Source organism: Dermacentor silvarum, chromosome 5, assembly GCF_013339745.2.
Source record: "Dermacentor silvarum isolate Dsil-2018 chromosome 5, BIME_Dsil_1.4, whole genome shotgun sequence".
NCBI lineage: Eukaryota > Metazoa > Arthropoda > Arachnida > Ixodida > Ixodidae > Dermacentor > Dermacentor silvarum.
Genome location: NC_051158.1, coordinates 51,487,895 through 51,512,490, shown reverse-complemented (window position 1 = coordinate 51,512,490; position 24,596 = coordinate 51,487,895). Strand labels below are relative to the sequence as shown.

The window sequence follows — 24,596 nt, the reverse complement described above, 5'->3', positions numbered from 1 at the left end:
ACTCACCGCCAGCTAAACAGATTTTTGCGGGAAAGCACCCTCGCGCCTTCCCGTTCACTCTGTGAGATCCGTTCAATCATTGTGTTACGCAACAGTTAATCGAAACGCTGTGCCGTGGTGAATTTGCGGCCGCCGACAACTGCAGGTCTGATTTGAATAACCGTGCCCGCTTTGACAGCGCTCACGCGATGAAAAAACACAACTAAAATGAAAAAAAAATATCTGCCTTTTCCCACCAACTCTGGGGATCGGTGACCGCGAATATTCTCGACTAATACAATCGCACTCTTCATACCGAGGCCCTGTTCGTCTCGCGCTACAGGTAGAACTGTCAGCACGTGCTTATGTACAGAGAAGTACAAAGCGTATAACGCTTAACGCTCAACGCGTCCAGATCCCTTGCAAAGGCACGATCAAGTGCACTGTCACTTGGCACTTGTCCAGCTGGGATCTCGAGGAGGAACGAGTACTCGTCGATAGAGCACGCTCAGCGGCTTGTGTTAACGGTGTCCCGGACTAGGGACCTGACCAGTCGTCTCGTAACCCAAGCTCCTTTTTTTTAAATAAAGCTTTATCGTCATCATCACTTGCAATGGATGGACTTTCAGCTGCAACTTATTGACACTGTCGATCGCAATTGCACCATTGCAGATGCGCCTGTTGTTCGTTCCGTTTAATGCGTTAGCAGTTGAAGTGTCAAACTGAAAGAAAAGTATACGTGTGGGAAATGATGGAAGCTGGTCACCTGGTACATATATATATATATATATATATATATATATATATATATATATATATATATATTGACAAAGTGGTGGGACTTCCGCACCGCGGGACGGCGCGCGCAAAGGTCGGCGCCATGAAAGACAATAAAGCGCGTAACCTGCTCGTTCTTCTTCTGGCTCGCCATTAAAGGGACGCGTCCATTTTTTCAAGCCTCCGTCTTCAGCCTACGTTACATATATATATATATATATATATATATATATATATATATATATATAACTTCGCGGTTATCTTCGTTTTATTTCCCAACAGTTTCCGTTGGTGGCCCCACCTTCTTCAAGGGCTTGAAGAAGGCGAACGAAGGCCTTGAAGAAGGAGGTATTGAAGAAGCTCGTTCCACCGACCGACACTGTTGGGCAAATAAACGGAAGATAACCGCGAAATTGTGCTTACCGTCCTTTTAAATATGTCGGCCCCATTGAAAACTCTTGTCACCATATATGTATACACATATAGTGCAAGTGAAGGTGGTCTGCTCCGGACCACCCTTATTTCGCTCCTCAAATAGACAGGACGCGTGTCGAGGGAACTCCTGGACAACACCTTCAACCGCGTTCACCACATTGTATACAATGTGATAAACGCGGTTGAAAAAAAAACCGCGTTCGTTGAACGCGGTTGAAATCGTGCATCCGGGACCTCAAAGAGGCGCGACCTAATGCTAACGCATTTTTCTCGCATTTGCCGCGAAATCGTCGCCTAGGTTTTTTTTGTTTTTGTTTTTTTTCGCCGCGCCTCGGCTCTGTGTGGTATCCTGTCTCAATTTATTTGCGGAAGGCAACACCCAATATACAGGCGGTGCTTCCCTTCCACTGAAGAGCGGTACGTCTTTGTAAGCTCAGCGAAGATGCGCAGAACAACAACGCAAGCGTGGCAAGCGCAGACGTGCTATCAGAGAGCAGTGTCTAAAAAAACGGACTTTCGATCTAGTGACGAGATACGGAAGCAACACTGAGGCAACACTCATGTAATAGACTTCCAGAAACGTTCTGACAACAATTGTCTGTGCGTGCCACGGCTGCAGTGTTGTTCTGCGCATCTTCGCTGAGCTTATATGTTGGGTGTTGCCTTCCTGAAATAAACTTAGTTGGAAGTTTCGCACTCTTTCTGTCGTCTTCTCGAGGTTGTGGGTTCGATTTCTGGGCCGGTATTTTGTAGCGATGCCTTTCCGATGCTAATGCCTTTTCGCGCTTTTCGCGCTCAGTCAGGGGTCATGGCGACGGCCCGCTCACGTTATCAACGCGATCAGCCGGCCGTGAGCGGTGGATGATAAGACTAGTATAGAATAAAGCATAACGCTTCGCTACAAAATACCGGCCCTGGCAGTGGCTGCAGGCGCCTTGCGATGGCTGTGGAACGCAAAACCGCTCGCGCACTCAAGTTAAAGAATCCCAGCTGGTGAAAATTATTCCGGAGCAACGCACTACGATATCTCTCGTTCCCACAGTGCCCGTTTGGGACTCAATTTAAACCCTATAAATGAATGACTGAGTGATTGAATCGCTCACTCACTCAGTCGCTGGATCAATCTATAAGTAAAGGAACGAATCAATCAATCGAGTAAATCCTTCCTGCTTGATTTGATTCTTCGCGCGTGAAGTTCTCTAATGTGGCGCTCACTTCGGTTAAGTGCACCTAGACTTGTTATTAGATTTGCCCACGGGAGTGAGGTTATACTTTCTTAGGCGATCACGTTCACTCCCTACCGGCGTCTCATCTGCGTCTAGTAAACATCTTCGGCAAACAGGCGCCCTAACTTATTTCCTGGTGAGAAAGCTGCAGAATTTGCTTTGATTCTGTCATCTTAAGTACACTCGCGAGTATGACCAGACTGTATAAGTTAACCAACTCACGCGCGTAGCACGACAGAGCACTGCTCCAGGAGTCATTGCGACTCGTCCGCGCGACCGCGGGAGAGTGAGCTCGTCCGTCGCAGGAACGCGAGACCGAGACGGTCAGTGAAAAATACCAGGCCGCGTAGTCGGGCCTGCCGCCGTGTGAATTTCGAAAGCCGTGGGAAAAAAAAAAAAAAAACGTCGCGACAAGCTGCTAGCAGGCTTCGCGCGAAGCAATTTGTTAAGTGTCTCATAGTCTCCGGCACCTGCTCGCCAAATCTGGTCGGTCAGGTGTCTGGTTTGTAGTGGCGACCTCCACAAAACTAACAGCCGAAAAAAAAGAAAAAAAGGTGGTTGAGTGTTCTTCCGCCGAATTAATGAGGCCCAAGTTACTTAACCCTTAACCCTTACTTAAAAAGTGAGCAGGTTAAGGTCCTCACTTACAGCGAAAATCTAATTTGTATTCGAGTCAAGATATAACGTCTACATGCTTCCCTTTTTTAATTATTTATACTTTTTTTTTCTTTGACAACTTCTGAGTGGCGTAGGCATTACGGGGTTTTAGTGCTGCCGTGAAAACGTCAGTCACATATTTCGAAGAAGGGATGTCCATTGTGGGAAATTTGAGGTTCCAGATTTTAGAAATCTTATATATAAAAAGGATGTGCACATCTTTAGATTGATTTGTAAGCAGATTTCATATTAATGAAATGTGCGCGGACATTCTATGCCGCTAAAAGGACTAACTGAGGGCCTGGTTAAATGCAAATGATTTTATCGCCGTTGGACTTTATACGGAACATATCACTACGACGGCGACGGCGACGGCAAAAATGCGCGTGGAGTGTCCATATAATTGCTATCGCAATAAAGTTCAAGCTAGACGAAGTGAATAGTTAAAGTTACCAAACGCTTCGCTAGCAAACAAGGGACGTCAGACGCAATAAGATCGAAGCAGCACAAAACCGGAAATATAGGCGCTTTAATGTAGTTTCAAATTATATTGATCATAAAAATTTATGAAGAGCAAATTTTCTCTTGAAAGAGAAAACTTCTTTCCTTCTCTTGACAGGCGGAAAGAAACGCAGGAAAGAGAACGCACAACACAACGAATAAAATTACACACAGGCATAGAAGGGGCACTGCAGACGAGAGTTGGCTCGCGTGGTTAAAACTAATTCCAGAACAAATTTCGGAGCATCGACGTCGACTTCAAACTGCATACCATCTGTCAACAAGTCATCGTGGCGACATTCGCGACCAATCTACTAGAACTTTTTCAACGGCACAGAGCGACGACTGCTGCAAGACATGTATTCTAAAAACAAATATGAGATAGGAACCGAAACAAAAGGTCTTCAAACTTCCGCAGGCAGTCACTTTCATAAAACGTCACAGGCTTACGTGGTCAGATGTCAGTCGGAGTTACCTTATGAAAGCACTGGTGTATTTCTTCAAAAAAAAAAACAATACTAAACATCAGAATTGTATCCAAGAGTATAATCGTTGCTAGAAGCAGAGAAAGCAAGAAGAAGAAAGGCAGGCAGCTCAACCAGACAAGCGTCCGGTTTGCTACTCTAGTAGCAAACCTTGTCTCGTTTATCCTCATCTTGTCTCATTTTATCCTCATCATTTATCCCATTTCTTCCAGCCAGTGCAAAGTGGCCACCCGGACAGTTATTCTGGGTAACCACTCTGCTTATCATCTCTAACTCTCTCTCTCGTCAACAAAACGAAAAAAAAAAAGAAGGAAGACAAGATGGGAGAGTGGGAGTAGGAGTGTTATCGCTTGTTAGGGTGCGCACAAGATAAGAAAGTGGTACATCATCTGTCTACCTGCGTCTCTGTCGAGCGCAGATGGAGTGGCGTTCTTCACATCTGATTCAGAAATTCCGCTTACGTTATCTCATGGCGTCCCTTATCGGAGGTTTAAACGTGCTGACAACACTCCGCAGTAGCTTATCGGCTATGGCGTTGCGTAGCAGACCTCGAGGTCGCGACGGCCGCATTTTGACGGGGGCCAAATGCAAAAAACTGACCGCCCTTCCACAACTATGAAGAGGGGGGCAAGCGAAACCTGTGTTGACTCGTTTAATACTTGTGTTTTAATGTGTATAAGTTCCTCATCATCATCTTTCATCATTCTTTTTTGTCCCCTTTCCGTTTCCCCCTGTACAGAGTATCAGGCCAAAGCATGCTTGCTCAGGCCGACCTCTCTATATTTCTGATAAATTATCTCTCTCTCTCTCTAGTATAACATTATTTATAACACAGGGTGTGATGAACTGTGGGACATTTGTTTTTATGAGTAGCGAAGCATCTCAACACAATACTCTCAACTTGTATTGGTTTGCATTCATTTTTTTATTACGTGGTATTGACACTGATAGTGAACACGATGACTTTGTGATCACTGTGGTACACAGCTAGATGCTGATACACGATGATCCCTTTCTCGAGCGAGTTCCCGGCGTCGTTCATCAAACGCCGCCTGTTCATCGGTTCGAGCGGCCGACCCATCGAAGCTGCGATACTGTTCTGACGCGAAAAACACTCGTTACATTCACGTTACCTAGACACACGAATCCTATTGGCGGGGAGAAATGACGTCAGTAGCGTGGCGGCGCTGCAGGATTCTCCGTTCAACGGATCTATTGCTTGTGTTTTATAGAAATCCCTGTGCGTGTGCAGCTCTGAGAGCAGTTGTTTTTTTTTTTTTAGCGTTACATCGCCGGCGCAGGATAACGTATAGAAGCTTCGCCTGAAAACGCTCGTCTACTTAGGTTGCAGGCGCACGCTAAGTACCCCCAGGTAGGTCTTAAACTCATTCGAAATTCCCAACTGAGGTTTTCCTCATAATCATATCGTGGTTTTGAGCCGTAAAACTCCAGAATGTAATATTTTTAGGAACGTGCAGGTGGCAGAACACGGGTTCGCATCAAGGGTAAGAGACTGGGCCAGCAGCCGTCGCGGTGGTGTAAGTAGAGAGTATGGAGCTGCAGGCGCGTTTAACCAGAGTTATCGTAGCACACACACACTCACGGACAGAATGTTTGCGCAATGTATGCATCAAGTTGTCCGAGTCTTGCAACATGGATGCATAAAGTATGCACGCTTGAAATGTTCGTGGTCAGCCCATTCCTTCGCAAGTTGCGCGAGCGCTGTGGAAGTTTGCGTTTGGACAGTGACATGTTATAGCCAGTTCTAGAGTGAAGCACGAGACGTTATACTAACCTTCCTTTCCTTCTTTATTTAAATCCTAACGGACACTTAGGAGTCACGTGTGGCAGATTGCACAATTCTACAGCCCGAGGTAGGTTACTCGAGCAGGCGGACAATTACTGCTTACAGAAATCACAATACATATTAGGCTGTTGTTGGTACGACTTACGAATTGACGCGGGCGAGTTTACGAGTCACGTACACTAATGCGTGACATCTGTGGCTCTGAAGAAGCCATCGAACACCTTTTGTGCCCTTGCCCTCAATACGACGTCCAGCGCAGATCTTTGCCGACAGCAGTAAGCAGACTGAACTCTAGCAGAACATTTTCTGAAGCAAGAATACTTGACCCTGGCCACATCCATCGTTGGCGCAGCAAGCTAGTCGTGGGCTACTGCAGTTTTTGAGGAACATCGGTCTCAGTGACCGATTGTATATATATAGCGCTGCCGTGCTTACTACTGTGTGCGTGCAGAGCTCGCTCTTTCCCTGTTTTCCTTCTTTCTATTCCCCTTTCCGTTACCCCCGGTGTAGGGTAGCAAACCGGATGCTTGTTTGGTTGACCTCCCTGCCTTTCCTTTCTTTGCGTTCTCACTCTCTCTCTCTCTCATTAGAACGAATTTTGAAACTAACGCCTGCTTTGCGTATAAAGAGCAACTACAGTCTACAAAATGTCTACACAAAGTACGTACGCCGTCCTATATGTAGCCTTATATATATAAAAAGTCCTAGCTACGTTCTTTCCGTTAGGATTTGGCCCTGCCCCAACACCCAACAGCTTGCGCCAGGTGTACCTTTCATAACCTTGCGTGATCGAAAATAGTGTGTGCCAGGAAGGCTAAGTGCTGTCACTGCTTGAACGCAAAACAGGCGTACAAGCGCAACGAACCGTCTGCCCACCGTCTGCTGGCAAGTTTCGTGACCTGAGGACGTTTGCTCGCAGCTTTCAAATACAACCCTTCCGTCTCCGCGTTCGCGCACTCCTAAATGTTGCCAAATACCTATCCCAATTTAGGGTTTCCCGCCATGTCGGCGCAGTTAGTTGCGTTGCTTATTCGTGAGCGTGAAAGAGAAGGAAGCGGTAACAGCGCATGTTGTTGCGTCACGCATACACGATGCCGCTGTTTAAAAAAGCGTCGCCGCCCCCGCTAAATACATCGGACACCTCTGGACACGCCCAAAGGCTCTAACGCTGACACGATGTGGTGCAATTTCCACTAGATTTGCTTTATAGCATTTGTCAAACAAGAAACCATTGCTTAAAAAACACGTGGCCAACAAACCGCAGCCGCAATGTTCGGGATCTTGCAGAGGTATGCGTCCTCTCTGTGGCTATAATTAGAAACAGCCGAGAATCCGCTACCGAAGCGTCATTGCCATTCGCGCAGCGGCGGCTAGCTGCTCGTTCGCTTTTAATTAGTGTCTCGCGTGTGACGCAAATGCCTAAATTATGGTCGAAATAGACGGCTAGCTGAGGTTGTTCCACCTTTTAAAACATGGCTGAGCGTCGCAAGCGCTCGCAATTAAAGAGCTCAGACGCAAAGCCGTCGCCCACACGCCACGCACGTTCGCCGTCTGTTTTTCGCCGCACTCGCAGACGGGCTCCTTCTGGACTTCGAGCGAACGCCACGTCTGCTTCGCTCGAAAGCAGACGACACCGAACACGGCACTATGCTATTCTGTGCCTCGCATATCGGAGAGATTGCGCACCCTCCATCTTCTCTCAAGAGAGAGATTTTACTGTGGGGAAGGACAGCGAAGTTGACCTGAGCTGGTGCGCTTTAGTCTGCCACTCGGCACTGGCGAACAGGGCAGGGAGTGAAAGTGCTTGGATCGATGAGGATCGCAATCTCCTCTGTCAAATATCTATAAGAATTACTGGAGGAAACTCTGTTGCTAGTGCTGCAAGAGCTGCAAGTGTCGACGGTTCGGCGATCGCTCGAACAATGAGCCGCCATACTCAGTGTTAACTCATTGTTACTGTACGTGGAGGTAACACGTGTTTGAGAGCGGCGTGCAGAAGTGCTTATTCAAGGAACTTGCTAGCAGACGGATAGCGTGTTGTTGGCGTACCCTCTGTTAGGCATTAGGGGAGCCTTCTTACACGTACCGTGTTAGGTAACTACGTGTTGCCGTACCTGATACGGTAACGTGGAGTTACCTAAACTTCGTTATTCTGGCCTCAAACAGCGGCTTTGTGACATTTCAAATTGATCGATTTCAACGAAGTATGCCCCGTTGTAAGCGCAACAATTTTCGAGGATTACGCATCTGTGCAGAATCGTATTGCCTTCATGCGTGTAGAAAGAAAATGTGATTCCGTGGAAGTTTTGGAAAACTGTATCGTGTCAAAAGAACGTCTCCAGCCACAAGCATGAAAACTAGACAAAATCTATACACTGTCTATCATCGCCATGCCATGCCACTTGCCTGTGCCTAAGCTCACGCAATACGTGACCCTTCGGTTAAAATGACACTCCATACTCACGCCTTGGCCGTGGAGCGACGCTGCTCGGTACTGCCGGGGCTATAATCGTGTACGAATAGACAAATACCCGAAAAAGTGGTTAGGGAAGATGGCCGCTGTGGCAATTTAATCGTTAAGGCACTGCACACGTGAGGTGGGAGATGTTGGTTCGGTTCCCACCTTGCGATAAGTTATCTTTTCTTCCACTTTCATTTCTATTTAGCTCTGGAACCCGTTTGCTTCTTGTCTATCGTTCTCATGGTAACATGCTTCCTTGCAACGCGAAAAAGACGAACACGGAGACAAGAACTTAAAAATATAGCGCTGACTCTAAAATATCAATCATGGTGCAATATATTGCTATGATAACGGAATGATCGCAGCCTCTAGTAGGAGTACCGTCTAGTAATGTTTGTAGCAAGCTCTGTCAAAGTGGCTGTAGCACGAAATTGCGTGAATCCATTTGGCGCAGAGTGTATGTCAGATTGCAGCGTATTCTGCTGTGAGGCCCGTGTTTGCAGGCACTGAAAAAAAAGATTAAAAAATGTGAAAGGGCGAGAGCCGTGTTACACTGCGCTTTTCAGCACACAAGCGCAGCCGGTCTCCCACTTGTCGCGACGCTTGAAAGCTGCCGCAGTGCTAGCTGCGTGCGGCAAGAACCGATCATAGAGCACGTGAACACACAAAGGCCTGTGTTTTTGCATGCCCTCCCAACAGCGTTGTGCGCGCATTCGTTCTTTCTTGCCTTCTGGCCTGGCAGCACACATATGTGGACGTGCGTGTATGTTGCTGTGCGCTCAGGAGGCCCATTATAAGCATTCCGCCTCGCGACTACGACCTCGACAACTTCGGTGCAGCTGGACTGCGCAAGTCGCGCATTTGCCTTTAGGCAGTATGGGGTGCAAAAGTGAGCGGCGAGTTGGTTTATGATCTTTATAACGGCAAGTGTAAACGGGATGGCACCGCAGAGAAGAGACGCAGTCAGGACGAGCGCTTGTCCTGTCCTGGACAGGACTTGTCCCGTGTGCTTGCGTTCTGTTTCTCGCTGCCGTTGTAATGAACGCTTTTAGTCAATGCCTGCATAAACATGGCTTAAAGCTGGAAACAGGACAGCATTGGCTAATTTGAGTGTTTTGGGAAACTTGGACCAAGAACAGGGAGAGGGGGAAATCTGGAGAAAGGTTCTGCGTTATTTCGGACACTGTGAAATTCCGCCATATCGGCCCGAGACCTCTTGCACATTTTATTGCACATCGTCTTCAGCCCTTTTCAAGCTTTACTGGGGAGCGATTGCATAAATGATTCACCCCGGATAGGAAGTCAGATGTACGCGCAAGTGTATGTAGATGCTTTAATAGTGTTCTTGCAATTGGTTCTGCCGCCACCTTACGCAACTTTGGTCGAGACTGTTTTTGTCTACAGAAACGACGAAAAGCCCCCTCGATGTGCGTTTCGAATGCCGCGAGGTGGCACGAATATTAAGGATGCAGCATCAACATGGCAACACACCAGAGGGCTGTACATCTCGATATCTGTGTTTAAGCAAGATCAAAAAATTTTATTCAAGGAATTGTAGAGTTGTTGGTCTGAGCTAGAGTGCTCTAGCCTGCTTCAGGCAAAGAATAGTCGGCTTTTTACCATAGCAAACACGAAGAAACAGTTGCTATCTCCACTTCTTTGCAGATCTTGCTTTCAACATCTATAACCGTGGTATTTGAACGAGAAAAATTGGTCTTACGCTTAATACATACCACTGTGTCACAACAACTGAGTTGAAAAGCCATTATGTGCCTGATATGTTTTCGAACCTCAGGAGGATATTGTCTGACTGTATTGGAAGTATATTGTGATTGGCGCTGATTGGATACGAAATATGTATTCACCCCTATTATGCAGCAGCCAAATTGTCAGACATTTTCTGGGAATATGTTTCAAAGATTATGTTGCCTGGAACACACGTGTACGATTAAAAATTTTCAAAGAACTCAGCAAAAGTGTTAGCTGCTTATAGAGGCTGACCTCACTTGGTTTTTTGTCGTTGAAAAAAATTTTTTTACACTACGCATCCCTTTGGCGGTGGTGATGATGTTGCTACAGGCGGGGTTAGCCTAGCAGACTTGTAAGGCAATTGCTCCGCTTGAGCGTCTCTTTCGCGTCAAATGTGCCACCATGAGTCGACCTCTATCGATTGGCTTATCCGGGACACTATACACTTCGGAAAAAAATTATGTTAAATTGATGGCAAAAAATACGTTATACAATAAGCAGAACATGTCACAGTATACCCAGAGAGTCAGAAAGCGACGAAGAAAAGACAGGGAGAATTACTAAAGGATATCTTCGGTTAGCTACCCTGTACCGGGGAAGGGGGAAAGAGGTGCGAAAGTGGAGGGAAAAGGTCGGAAATGAACAACAATACAGAACAGCCCAGAATGTATCCAGTAATACCCAAGGATGCTTCACCTGTTCTCTAAACGTTTGTTCCAGCATGAGGCCTTCCCTGTTCCACCCGTGTTCACCACAGTCTGTCAGAGTGGCATGCAGTCACAGATTGTTGGTCACATATTCTTAATCGGCGTTTGCAGTGAAATCGCCGATCTGTCTAGACCAGGTCACAGTGCAAGAGTAAATATTTATGTCACCAAGCAGGTGCTGCCACCATTCCAAAAGTAAATAAGACGCTAAACGTGTTTCAATAATGTGTACCTTTGCGTACACAAATGACACGTGAGCTTGCATTGATGCAGGCCCGGATAAACTGCAGCAACCATGAATCGTCGTATTACGCTGCAAGTCCGACGTCTAAAAGCACACCCGAGATGCAATTTGGTGCACGAATATTGCTTATCGGCTTTGCGGTATTGACGTATTATCTGTATATACGTATTATCCGGGCACACCTGGCAAATGCTAGGAATTTAACGGTGCAAGACAGGTACGCACAGGGAACACATACGACTGGATGCGGCGCCTGATGCGTCGTATGCGTTATTTGTTCAGCATCTGCGATTACAAATATTGCGATTGCCTGCATTATGAGTAACAGAAATATAGCTGAAAACCATTATTAAATTGAAGTTTTGTTGTATATACGGCCGTTGGCTTTGAGATAACCAAAACATGAATTTTCCAAGTCACAAAGCGTTGGCCTATGTCGTGAAGTGGAGAGTGCACCGTACTTACGTAATGAATTTGAATAGAGTTGCGTATAAATCTGCAGCAGACGTACGCCCTAATTGACACATGCGTGCGTAACATTATAGAGGCGCATGCACAAAGCTTAGATAAGGTATGCGCTTATTTACGCGAGAAGTGTGTATAGTCCCTACGCACAGTGATACGTACAGTTTAGTCTATCATATTTCAAATTTACTGGATCAAAATATGCACAAGCAAGGGATGTCAAGACATTCTATGAATCCATCATCTTTGTCTGTCGGTTTTCTGTAGAAAGATTCAGCACACGATTACTGCTCTGGCTTTTGCCACTAAGTCATCTGCCAGGTGGCAGCTGCGTGCACGCTGGTTCACCAGCGCCGCGCATGCGCAGATGTCTCTGGACCGAGGCGGTAACAGCACACAACTAACGATGCCCTAGAAACGTCCTTGTATTCTGTGTACGCTGAGACACCAGGCTCAAGGCTCGGCCGTGACGTTCCCGTGCACGAACTGTTCATCCGCTTAATGGCCAGCGTAAGTTTTTTAGGCGAAGCTTTATAGGCTCACAAGTTTCGGTGGTGGTGGTGTCACGCTGAAAAGTGGACCGATCCTGGTGATAGTGCAGAAAGGGTCCAAGCTCAATGGCACATACCAGGGACAAAAAAGAGAGAAAGCGAGAGAGAAAGAAAGAAAGAGATAGATAGAAAGAAAGAAAGATAGAAAGAAATAAATAAGAGAAAGAAAGAGAAATTGAGGACAGTGAGAGAGAGAGAAAGAAACAAAAATCACCAGCCCTTCCCCTGTCGAGAAAATGGGGGTAAGCGAAGGTTGTCGTGTGTGTACTTGACCTACTACTTTCCCTTCCCTTTCCTACTACTTTTCGTTCCCCTCCCTTCGACTTTTGTTCCCCTTTCGTGCAACTTTTCCTTCCGTTGCGTTGTACGTTTCCTTCCCTCGATGCATACATTTAATAAACGTTTATGTTTTATTGCCGTGGCATGTCGTTAACTTTACGTTACCCTGACGAGAGCCAGATACACGACAAGCTTCGCTTACCCCCATTTTCTCGACAGGGAAAGGGCTGGTGAATTTCTTCCCACTGGATCGCGGAACGTTGCCAGTTAAAATCCAGAGTTTTGGTCAGGAAGAGGCGTGACGAAGAATAGGGAAATACCGACGAAGAAAAAAATTATTGTGGAAAAAAAATGTATATATATAACGCTGTCGGGTTCTCGCTATGGCCGCCTGCAATGATCATCGTCAGTCTAAAGTGCACATGTTTTATTTAAGGTTGCACGCTTGCTATCATTTCCTATCAAGAACGGTATGTCTTGCTGGTATGCATGTGCCTTTCGGGACCTGAAACTACCGGCGAGATCAGCGTAAAGAAATAAATACACACGCGAAACGGAAGATGGTAATTATTAGGGACCAGAAAATCCCCCACAGGATTGGATTTTATTTCCAAGAGATCCCTTTAACAACGTTTTACTTTTTTTCACTGCCTCTTCTTTCTTTTTAATGGATTATACTATCATTGCTAAGTTATGGACGTTATGATACTTGTTTCGTAACTTCATCTTTTTTTTTCTTCTCCCCAGTTGAATGTCAAGTATCAGGAGCAAGCGATTCTAGCGCCATGCCTTTAGCACATTCATTATCTCCGTGCACGAACGTTGTATAACCAGCTGCTAATCTGTCCACCCCTTTCCTTACCTTCGCTTTCTTTTTCTCTTTCTGCATACACAATGTACACACCTTGCTCGCTGCGACTGCCTCCTCAGCAGGAGTAACCGCAATGCTTGAAACTTCCGCTATTGTTCCCTCGTCTGCGTCTGAAAAAAAAATCGAAAAGAAGATAAACAAGCATCAATTAACAAAGAAGTAAGCGAACAAACGCAAGAGACGCAAAAGAGTACGGTTATTGTTGTGTAGATCGCAGTGCCCCCTTTGTTGTTCTACGGTGTCTCGCCTGCCTACGTGTGTTATTCGCGTGCTCTTGCAGACCAACTAACCTAGGCCAGCCAACGAAGGCGTGAAGGCTTGTTGTCGTAGAGTTAACTTTCCTTATTCTTATTTTTTAATCTTTGTTTTTATCTGTGTTTTTTTTTCGCTCCCGCACGTGTTATTGCGACGACGCGAGAAAAAGCGTCGTGCTTTCGCGGATGCAAATTTTTATGCCTGCACCCTTCCGACCCAGCGTATAGATGCGGTCGTTTTGCATTTTGTTTTTTTCGTCTGCTAGCAGACGTTGCGGCATCCAGACGAAAACTCATGTTTGCGTCGCTCTTGCTATGATGCCGTTATCGTGCTTGTTTCTATATTTTTTATCTGTTCTTCCTTGCATATCTTAGATGCGCAAAGTATAACGCGAGTGTTTTGAATATTTCAAAGGCATCGTGACTTCTAGTCGGCGGACTGCTGTAATGCCAACGTCTTTGGTAAGGCGAATTTCTTCCTCTGAATTTCATGGCCTTCGCTCTCAAATGTTTGCTGTACAATTTATGTAATGTTTTATTTTATTCTGCACTAACAGAAAGTTACAGAGTAACGTTATTCTACCGTTGAGTCGGCCGGAAACATGTACAAGTTATACAAATCTGGAGCAGACGGTCGATATTAGCGTTTTTAAGAGTGTTCACTCAAGTAAAAACGTTGCGTGGCTCACGCTTATGTGGCGGAATATTCATAACACACATTCAGCCCTTTGTCACGCTTACGTGTTACATTGAAGACTCAAGTACCGTTTTTATTTCTGTGCAGCGAACACTCTTAAATGCGAAGCATTTCGTGGCGAACATTTGCCACTTTGATAGTATCTATCGATCTAGCCGCCTACGTCTTGGTGCTCTCATCGTCGGTTCGTTAACTTGGTATCTACCAAAATTGACATTGTAACACAAGTGCGCATGACAAACATAAATGATAGGTTATGACATGACTGTCCATGACATGCGCGTCATGTAGATAGTGAAACAGCCGCCTACGTCTAGGTGCTCTCATGGTCGTTTCGTTAACATGGTAGGTATCACAATTGGCATAGCATGTCAAGAGTGTATAACGAACACAAATGATAGATCATGACACGAATATCATGACATGCGGGTCATGTAGGTCATGAAACAGTCGCCTATGTCTTGAAGCTCTCATAGTCGTTTTTTTAAACTCGGTAGGTACCAAAATTGGCATAGTGTGACAAGAGTGCATGACGAAGATAAATGATAGGGCATGACATGAATGTTCGGACATGCATGTCATGCAGGTCATGAATCAGCTGCCTAAAATGGAAATGACTCAGCGAAAAAAATTAACACTCAAAAACCACTGAAATGGGCTCGGACGTGGGTACTGGAGGATACAATAAAGGATGATGGGAGAAGTCATGGTCATGAGCATTACTCAGCATTAATGACAATGACTCAGAGAAAACAACTTAACACTCAAAAACCACTGAAATGGGTTCTGATGTGGGTACTAATGAAGGAAACACTAAGGGATGGTAGTAGAAGTCATAGTCATGATCATGACTCAGCAAAAAAGACAACGACTCAGCGAAAATATATTAACACTCACAAACCACTGAAATGGGTTCGGACTTGGGTACTAAGTGAAGGAAACACTAAGGGATGGTGGTAAAGTCATAGTCATGATCATGACTCAGCAAAAATGACAATGACTCAGCGAAAAAAGATTAACACTCAAAAACCAATGGAATGGGTTCGGATGTGGTACTAAGTGAAGGAAAATGCTAAAGATTGATGGTTAAATTTATAGTCATGAGCATGACTAGGGCTTTTGCCTTAAGGTCATGCGTGTTACGTAGGTCATGAAACAGCTGCCTGCGCATTGGTGCTCTCATGGCCGCTTCTTTAACTTGGTAGGCTCCCCGCACGCTGCTTCGCATAACATCGATTCCCACAGGGTGTGTGATCTGCCGGCTTTTTTCTCATGTTAATGTTTTTAGGGGGCGTTCACCTTTCAAAAAGTTACGTGGTTCGTACTTAGACCTCACGGAGCGCTTATAATACACACTTAGCCCTTTGTCACGCTTACGTGTCACTTGGAACACTCAAGCGCCGTATTTACTGTGCAAAGGAGCCAATCGCGACCGATAAATTCGATCGCGATCGGGATCCATCACGACCAAACGTGCGCCGTGTGATACCCATAATACAATGAACAAGGTATATGGCTACTTGAGTATTTGAGCCTAGTGGCATGGAGTGATGAACCGACAATGAAACATTGAATAGAAACGCTGCAGGTATTGATCGTAGAATCAAAAGCGCTCGTAGAACGCTTTCCGATAGTTGCTGTGATGTCATGTTGGCCGGGAGCATTGCAGACGGTCACGTGATTTACTTTAGAAAGGAAGCGAACAAGTTGTCGTGGCGACCTCGGCATTAGAAACCTGATCACCGAGAGTGAAGTTACCGTGTGACTGCTCGCTCAAATCGAGCATTATTTCACATCTGGTGCTTCTTTCTTGGCATTTTTCATCGCGTCATTGCTTGCGCCATTATGAAATTTATCGATCTTCCGTATGGAGCACATGCAATCACATCGGCTGTTAACAACAAAGAAAGAAAGACAGAAAGAAAATAAATTCGCTATATTTCGTGATAAGTGCACCGCACTGATATTTTATACAAGCCCCCTAACTTCGTCTGCAACTTCAATAACGCCACCAACTGCAAAAACGTATGGCGTATTTTTTGTTATAATTTATTCATAACATGCTCTTCAGCAGTCTCTTGAGAGTGTACAATAGATTATCAAAGGTCGTGAACACAATTTCATGCGTTCAAACTTTCGTCAGAAGGCTGTGAAGGAATTTCCGCGGCATGCGGCATGGAAGGCAGCGTTGGTAACGCCCCCGCATTTCGCAGTATATAAAGCATCACTGGAACGAGTGACCTTTCAAAGCAACGCCTGCTGCTGCATTATAAGTGCTGGCAATGAAGCCGCCAGGCGGAGCCGCCTAATTTTGCCGTCTCATCACATTTTCGTCACGTGCCCTACTCTTTCCCCACCCCCGCTGTGTTCATTTCGGGCCAAACTGTTTCGTAATAGAACGGAAATGTTATATACATCATCATCAGCCTGTTCTTATGTCCACGGCAGTACGAACGCCTCTCCCTGCGATCTTCAATGACCCCTGTCTTGCGCTAGCTGATTCCAACTTGCGCCTGCAAACTTCAGTAATTTCATCACCCCCCCCCCCCCCTAGTTTTCTGCCATCCTCGACTGCGTTTCCCTTTCCTTGGCTCCCATGGTCCACCGGTTATCTACCCTACGCATTACATGCTCTGCCAAGCTCCATTTTCCCCCTTTTAATGTCAACTAGAATATCGGATATCCCCGTTTGCTCTCTGATCCACACCGCTCGATCCCTTCCTGTCCCTTAACGTTAGGCCTCACATTTTTCGTTTCATCACGCTTTGCGCGGTCCTTAACTTGTTCTCGAGCTTCTTTGTGAACCTCCAAGTTTCTGCCACACATGTTCTCAGTTACAGAGTTACAGAATGGGTGCCAAGAGAAGGGAAGCGCAGTCGAGGGTGGCAGAAAACTAGACGTGGGGTGATGAAGTTAGGAAGTTTGCAGGCCCAAGCTGGAATCTGCTATAGCGCAAGACATGGGCAGCCGGAGATCGCAGGGAGTGGCCTTCGTCCTGCAGGGGACATAAATATTGGCTCATGATGATGATGATAGCACGGGTACAATGCAATGTTTGTACACTTTTCTATTCAACGACAGTGGTAAGCTCCCAGTCAGGATTCTGTAATGCCTGCCGTACGCACTCCAAATAGAGAAAGAGAAGAAATAAATGTTAGGGACGATCTTATGTACGGTAGAAGCCTGTATTCAAGCCTGTACGGTAGAAGCCTGGTTTATTTGTCTTTATTTCTCTTCTCTTTCTTTCTATCTTTCAGTGAGAGAGAAATGATGCGTACAATTAAGGCAGGGTGGATAACCAAAACTAGTTCTGGTTGGCTACCCTGCACGGGGGAAAGGGGATTCAGAGAGAAAGAGAGCGGAATGGGGTAGAGAGAGAGAGACGAGCACAAACAAACAGCGTACACTATAAAGCGGTAGGGGGTGGCGTTCTTAAAGCCTATCGCGAAGGCCCATAGACTGCGGTAATCTTAGTATATAGTGGAGGCCTTCTGCGCGGATGTTCTTAGGGAGCACAGGCCTATAGCTTTCCGTTCTGATAGTGGACGATTGTCCAATTGGTCCAAAACTCTGCACACCACTTGTCTCTCCACACTATGGTGCGGGCAGACACAGATAATGTGTACCAGCGTCTTATCACAGCTGCGTGTGTCGCACGTGGGGTTGTTGGCCATTCCAGCAAGGAAGGCATAAGAGCTTGTAAATGCCGCACCTATCCACAGACGATACAGCATGGTCTGTTCACGTCGTGGTAACCCAGACGGTAGATGCATCTGTGTATCCGGAGACAACGAACGCAAACGACACATGGTGTTCGGTTCCCAAAGAGGCAAAGTACGTACGCGGGGTGTTCGGTTCCCAAAGAGGCAGAGTACATACACGGGGCATCGATCGCAGCCCAGCCGCAGCGTCTGTTCACGAAAGCGGATTCAAGACACATATTGACCACTTTCATGTGCAGATCGGGCGGCTCCGTCGGCGTGGTCAATCCTGCTGACGTTGCAATGACCTTGAAGCCACTGAAAGGTTATGTTGTATCCCTTGTCATGGTTGCGATAATATTATCGGTCGAAATTCTGAGGCTGGTATTCATTGAGTCCGTGGCGCATTGGGCTTTCTCTGCAGTGAATGGCTGCCGTGGAAACACTAAAAACTGTACATTCTTGCGGTGGTACCTCATCAATGAAGTCAAGAGCGGCATGGAGTGGCGCAAGCTCGCACCCATCGATGCGGTCACACATGACGTTTTTAGCTTGATTTCATCAGATTTTGCCGTGATGATGACTGCAGCAGCAGAGCTGTTCATTTTTACCGAAATATCTGCGCAGCCATGTTGCCGCAATCTGCGGACGTTGTAAATGTGCTCCAAATTTGCTTGCTTCGAAGCTTGCAACGGTGCTCCAGCTTTCTTTTTGATGCCCCGAATTGTCAACTGTACTTGTGGCCGCTGCAGACACAGCAATGGGGCTGACACTCGTGTAGCACGCGTGAGTTGTGTTGGCAAGTAGGACTGATGTTTCTATCGGAGATGTGCGTTAGTGTTGGTGTGTGTTTATGTGTTGTGCGAACATTCTACATACATACATACATACATACATACATACATACATACATACATACATACATCATACCTACATACATACATACATACATACATACATACATACATACATACATACATACATACATACATAATACATACATACATACATACATACATACATACATACATACATACATACCATACATACATACATACTACATACATACATACATACATACATACATACATACATACATACATACATACATACATACATACATACATACATACATACATACATACATACATACATACATACGTCTTTATTTTTCAATCAGTACAACACTGTAAATTGTATGTCAGCCAAACCCTCAAGGGCCTAAAACACTGCGTTTGGCAGACAGGCGCAGCCTATGAATAATGATGTTATTGTGATTTTACTTTTATTTGTATTTTTATGCGAATTCATATCTTCACGATAAGTGAAACGTCTTACATATTTAAAAATACAAATAAAAGCAAACACGAGGCTAGAAGGTTAATACAATAGGACGCAATTACTAACCAATCAAAATCTCTAACGAATTAATGGACAACTTAAGGACTGATACACGTATATGCTTTCCGAAAAAATTCTCACCTACGCACCATGCCACAATGTAAATGCAAATACTGTAACACTGTTGTTACGTTGCCACGTTTTTTTTTAAATAGATTCTTTCTATCATTCTCTAGTAGGAGCGATCTTCACCATTGGCAGACGCGCCAGCTGCAACTCAAAACTTACAGAGTTCCGAACGGTAAGCGTTGAAGCATCTTAAGTTGTATTTTTCGCGCCTGTTTATATTATAGCTGCATTGTTTCCACATCCCATAAACTCTCCCTACTCCAGTACCCCCTCCCTTACTGATAGCCGCCCCCCCCCCCCCCTCCTGCGAACACCTCCGCCAGCTTTTTCAACAGGTTTTGTGAAAGGCTACAGCCACATGTGCAAACAAAGAACCGCGTGGGCATCATTTGCATATGCGCGAAACAAAAGATAAACGAATACCAACAGACTACACAAGCATTTTTAGAGTCGGTATTCAGTTTGCAAACAATACGTCAAAGAGCACGTCAATACGTTAATTAGCCGCTCTAACCCCTTGGTTGATCTCTATCCAAATAACGAAAGAGGCAAGCCGGAAGGTGAACAACCGGCGGTAATGTCAGAGCCCTCTAGTCGCAGCATGTTTCTCTATAGGTAAACGCGTATGCGTCGTCTTGGCCTTTTCATACAATTTTTTTTTTCACGCAGACTTTAATCACTTTGTAGGCACACAACCTTTAGCGTTCATGATCACGTCTCCAATACTTTAACGCTCAAAAGAGGCTGCGAAGCTTGTGGCTGTATGGACGTGTTCACGTTAATTTTCCGGCTGGTTTAGTTATCGTGAAACTGTTTGTTGTTCACCCTCCCCCCGTATTCTTAACACTTCTATGTAGGGAAAAGAACATTTATGATAAATTCAGAGCCCTTCCACTACTGTGAAGAAGAAAGCCAGCGAAGCTGTGACTATGGTGGGTCTGCTATAGTGAATATTGCTATATTTCATTTATATATTATCATTATAGACTATATTGAGCCTCTTCGGTATGTTCGTCAAAGAGCAAGAACATCGGCGTCTTCTTTTCGCTCGTCGCGATGGCCAAGTAGTGCGTTTGCTGCGCCAAGTCCGCCCCATCGTCATATACTCGCGTATGAGCCACGGCGTTCATAGCCGCGGCACACTGCACGGCTTCGTCAGGATCCTGGAAGACGTGGTTAAACTAGCGTCCATCCTATAGCGAGTCCAAAGGGCAACTGTTGATAACAGCGCTAGCGTGATCTCTACGTCACGAGACAAACGGGCACAGCGACTGGTGGGACGTGCCACCGCACAGTATCGCGACACTTGTGAAAGAGGCATCGGCGGTAACGAGGGGTATAACAACGAGCCATCCACCATCTGTTTTGACACCTGTCCTAAGGCACAACTGGCGGGAAACCGCCCCGCACATGGAGCCAAACCACCACGCACATTGAGCTAAAGCCAATGCTGATGATTAGAGTTTTTAGGGGCGAAGCTCCTTAGGGTGTGGGTCTGTCCCTCCTCTGTAGTATGTAGTAGTAGTAGTAGTAGTAGTCGTCGTCGTAGTAGGTAGCCACGTCTACTTTTATGAAAAAAAATTCCGAAAGTTGTGTCCGTAGCGCGGAATCGAACCAGGGACCCCTCGCTTCCGAACGCGCGGCGCTAGCCACTACGCCACGAAGCGCACATGGACACACGCACCACGATGACAATAAATACCCAACATTAACGAAAGGCTGCGCGTTTCTAACGCGTTTGTGCTAGAGCGTTACGGCCCGTGTAAGAAGCTGTGGCCTCTCCGCCTTACCCCCGTATTCACAAACGCTCCTCGACTTGAACTTGACTTGCCACCGCCTTGGGCAGCACGTTCGAAATGCGTTGAAGGCGGTGGCAAGTCAAGTTCAAGTCGAGGAGCGTTTATGAATACGGGGGTTATACTCTCTCAGCAGTCATGTGATGGCGTCGGCAAACGCGGTGCACGTTCCGGCATGTGTAAACGGCTGCGTAAGACGCTGTGGCCTCTCCCCCTTACTAGAGAGTACTGCACAATTCTAACGCGTTTGTGCTAGCGTCCCCTTAAGCGGGAGATGGTGCAATTATAATAAAGGGCGCTGTTATAAAATAGGAATGACGTCACATATGGCGCGTGTGATTGGTGGAAGTCAATAGTTCGATTTAGTGCGGCGAGACTGGGCGAATTACACGGAAGATTCACGGTTTACCGATGATTCCCTCCGGAGCTTCGCCCACTCATCATCATTCACCCCGTGTATATGCGGTGTTTTTTTATTTTCTACACGCGGACACGATCCTGGGGAACCTCGCCCTTAACAGCTTCGCTGTAAAAGTGTCTGAGGTGCGTAAGACAACCTCGAGCAGAAATTTCGCCGGAGTCTGTAGGCAATGTGTCATGTAGTTGAGTTCTACAAAAGATCTAGCCGAATAATAAGGTAGTAGACATCGCATCGTCATTCTCAATAACGCCGGTATTCTTCAGATAACTCTGATTAAGCAGTACGGTGCTCCCTGAAATACTTGGGAAATAGTTGTGTTGTTCGAGGCTGCTGATTCAATTCGTAAGAAATTAGCGAAACGAAAGGCTCTTCTAGCCAAATATTGAATGAGTAAATGAGCCTTTTGCCATTACATTTCACAGTATAGCTAAGAAGAGTTCGGTTACACAGCGGCGATCTCAATATTCCCTTCAATATTGTCCCTTGTCTGCAATGCAGCTCTAAAATTCGCTTAAGCAACGAGTCGACAAGCTCGGTGCAATATTACGCTAACAGTGTAGATAACTTTCACGAGATATCACGGACGCAGCCTTTTCACCGTGCTAGTACCCAAACATGGCGGCCACTATGATGTCACCGCGCGATATCAACTCTCCGTACAGTGCTTTTCTTTCAGGCGGTGACTGCTTTTCACTGCATTACCACTCTTATCAAATTGTAACTTGGTACAAGACACGTCTGTTGTTTGATCGGGCTATTTGTTACTTTTCTTGTTTAGGGGGTTTCTCTACAAGCTAGTACCCCAAGATGGCGGCCACAATGAAGTCAAGAAAAATACCTATACGTATACCTATAGATTTTGCTTCGAAGGGAAAACCGCCGCTACGCGTTAGTATCGCAGCATTGCTACGGTGCACACTCATTTGTTACGTCCCAGCGTTTTGTGCATTGTCTATATATATATATATATATATATATATATATATATATATATATATATATATATATATATATATTCTTTTTTCTCTTTTGATTTATAAAATTGCGTCAGCAGCCACCTTTTCAACTCCAAATCACACCCGGCAACATTATTAACGATGAACAGACTGCTGCCGACACGTGCATGTCGGGATCGACTAATTTCGCCAGCTGGTTCAATTGTCGCAACATTGTCTGACGCCCCACAATTTTCCCGTCTTCCCCACTTCTCTCAAAAAAAAAAAAACTTAGGAAAAACACTAAATGAATACACCAAAAGAGATAGTAAAGAAAACACATGCCTCCCCCCTCCTCCAGACCCGCACCCACTTGCAGAAATGTGTGAAATAACACGAATTCGAAAAAGTAAAGTGTCAGGAAAAAAAAAGTGAAGAAAGAAGGCGAAAAAAAAAGAGTTAATAAGAAAAAGAAAGAGCAAAGGGGAAGCCTTTGCTGCGACATCAGAGCCGGCACGCGTGCGCTTAAACTGCGTGCACGCACGAACGGCCTTCGTCATTGCGCGAACAGCTGCGCCCGCGAACTTGTCGCGCTTCGGCCTCTCGGTGACGTCACTGATACGTCACCCTCGTTCGCCGAGCAGCTGCGCTCTCCGAGATGAGAGAGCGTAGAATCTCGCTCCCACCCCCTTCCACCTTCTTTCATCCGGGCACCGCGCAACGGGCTGCAAAACTTCTGCGAACAGCTGTTAGCAGCGCCAACAGGAACCCCAACGGCAGTTACTATTCCTCCTTTCTTTCTTTCTATTTCATTTTATTGTTTTGCCTCGCGCTCACTGCATCTGCGGCCGCCGGCACCGGTGCTGGAACCGAGAGCTGTAGCTTATCAGGGACTCCCGGTGGATTTGTGCGCACAATTTCGCTAGTTGCAGAGACACTCTTATTCACGTAGTGGGATCTCGGAGTTATTGCGCTTAGGGAAAGATACTTGGGAAAGCGTGGTAGCCCGATTTATTAAGCCATAGACGCATGCCCGGCACTCGGTGAATAACAACCTTAAAAACTCATTTCCTTCGAATATGCTAGCGCTCCGAGACGTTTGGCGAGTTCGTTCGTGTCGTATTTAGCAGGTTCGGTTACTCGTTAACGCGAACCACAGATTTCCCTCCAATTACTATAATAGCGGTAACTCTTGATGCACACTGACTACGGGTGCTGCCAATATGGCGGTTCAACCAGCACATGAATTGTGGGTAGTAGTACATGGAATTGTTTAGGCTTCGTCCTTCTGGCTTAAAACGACTTCGCAAATAGTTGGCGCGCTAAACTTGACGTCTATGACGTGTTTGCGGCTTCCGCGAACGCTTCCGCCGTATGCTACCGGCAAAAGCATAGACTTCGAGATGCGCATTTGTTATCCAGAGGGCGCCGTCGCTGGGGTGTGGACTTGGACGCCAGCCTTCGATCATTTTCGACAAATATTGGGCTATAAAGGCAACAATTCGCACTGATTTCGCTTGAGCTCATTGCCTGGCCATTCTTAGAAAATTATCAGTACTTGTAAACTGTAGAGTAATAAATAACGTCACAAGAACCATTGAAGCCACAGGTGCGAATATCAGGCAGATCACTGTACCAATCATTATTTCCATGGTAGTTGACCAATCACAGTGTCAGAGATTCCTCTGGTAATTTTTGAGTAAACTTCGATGGTTTCTACACATACTTTTTAACCTTGATTTATTAGTGACAGGTGGCCGTGCTTCTGTAGCGCTTCTTATACTGGCCCACCATTCATCTTACTTACCCTGCAATTTGTTTACGCCAATCCGACTGAATCGATACGCAACAATTGCGAATTTCGTTATAATGATACTACCACCCGCAGAAAGCACGCGTGATTCTCAAACAGCTGCACAGAAACGATTCAGTACGACCCAATAATCGTCAGACGTAATGTAGAATTGTACGACACGCTGGCAAATTAAAAAAACAAAAAAAAAACAAATGTGCCTTAGTATGTACAGAAACTCGGAAAGAGTACCGACTTCCCACAGAAAGGGAAATGGCATAAAAATACAGAGAGTAAATCAGACGTCGCCCTTCTCAGCCGATGATAGCGGTACTC

General features: G+C 45.8%; 1 protein-coding gene across 4 annotated transcripts in view; it reads left to right on the top strand.

Annotated features, from left to right (window-relative positions):
- LOC119453386 (protein dimmed) overlaps window positions 1-24,596 on the top strand; it is a 510,248-nt gene that overhangs the window by 263,105 nt on the left and 222,547 nt on the right. For all 4 annotated transcript variants that reach the window (XM_037715426.2, XM_049667836.1, XM_049667832.1 and 1 more), the window contains exon 5: window positions 19,427-19,488. The gene's annotated coding sequence lies outside the window, so the exon portion shown is untranslated. The remainder of the gene's footprint in view (window positions 1-19,426; window positions 19,489-24,596) is intronic.